The 1,207-nt window shown below is 43.5% G+C and overlaps 1 pseudogene; it reads right to left on the reverse strand.

Moving 5' to 3' along the window:
• Positions 1 to 446: 446 nt before the first annotated feature.
• LOC112625467 lies at positions 447 to 839 on the reverse strand (annotated as a pseudogene).
• Positions 840 to 1,207: the final 368 nt, after the last annotated feature.

The raw sequence follows: 1,207 nt of genomic DNA on the forward strand, positions 1-1,207 counted from the left end.
ACGCAGAAAGGGGGAGAAAATGAAAAGGAAAAAAACTTGCTTTTCTCAAAAAATTGAGTGAAAATTCGAAAAGAAAGGAAAGATAAGGCAATGAAAGCTATTCTACATGAATAACTATCTCAAAAGAAAGAAGGAAAGTCATGGAGAAGAGGTAAGTAGGTCAGAAATGTGCCTAAGTCAGACTTTAGCTGGCATTAGAGTCCAAGAACCCCAAGATTGCTCTCTGGAGCTAATGAATGGCAAGAAGGAAAGGAGCGCAGAGCAGAATAGCTTGCCAGTGGGGAAGGTAGGGGAGGAGTTGTTATGTTGTAACTGGTACCACATATACAAGAAACAGTCACAGATCAGGTATACAGCCTGATCTGGTATATCAGCCAATACAAGAGCTAGTCTTAGTTGGAAAGAAGAAACTTTACAGCACATTCTGAGTAACTTAGTGCATGGGCTCAGTGGGCCACCTGGTGGGGCAGCAGTTTATAATGGGTTCCACAGCTAGGGCATTGCTGCTGGGTCTTGCCTTTGTGCAGCCAAAATCAGATGACAGCACTGTTGTCCTCTTCACAGATGCAGCCCGCTATACTCTTGTTGGTGATGGAGGAAACTAAATTAGGGTCTTCCTTGGTGCCTGAAACTGCCTTTGGGGGTAATACACCATATAGGTCCAGTCCCTTCCCTGCAACCATCATGACCTGCATCTCCAATCCAGTCGTCAGCTCATCATCAGTAGGAACACCACCTCCAGATGCCATAGAGCACGCCACAGCCACCCCATTGGGACCACAGGCCCTCAGGGCCTGCACAGCCAGTGCTCCAGCTCCATGAAGTAACCTTGAAACCATCACGCCTGCAACTTGGGGAATGTCTATATAATGTTTTATTGTAGACTTCAACACATTTAAATAAAAATAGCCTACCTAACAAGGCTAACCTTGACTCCCACATACACACACATACTCAAAAGAGACAGGAGCAGCAGCAGAAAACCTTATAAAAGAAATCCCTGATTTCCTTCTATAATTGAATAACAAACTGGAATTTTGACCTTAACTTTTATAAGTAAGCGTTAGTTAAACCAGTGTGTTCTCTAAAGTTACTCCAGAGTTCAAAACAGCAAGGGTTGAATGTGATTATGTTTTCCAGGTCTATTTATGAAAATGAGTGTTCTGACATCTAAGCCTGCAGTTGTGACTGAGTACAACGCATGCAG

Source organism: Theropithecus gelada, chromosome 5 (assembly GCF_003255815.1).
Source record: "Theropithecus gelada isolate Dixy chromosome 5, Tgel_1.0, whole genome shotgun sequence".
Classification (NCBI taxonomy): Eukaryota; Metazoa; Chordata; class Mammalia; order Primates; family Cercopithecidae; genus Theropithecus; species Theropithecus gelada.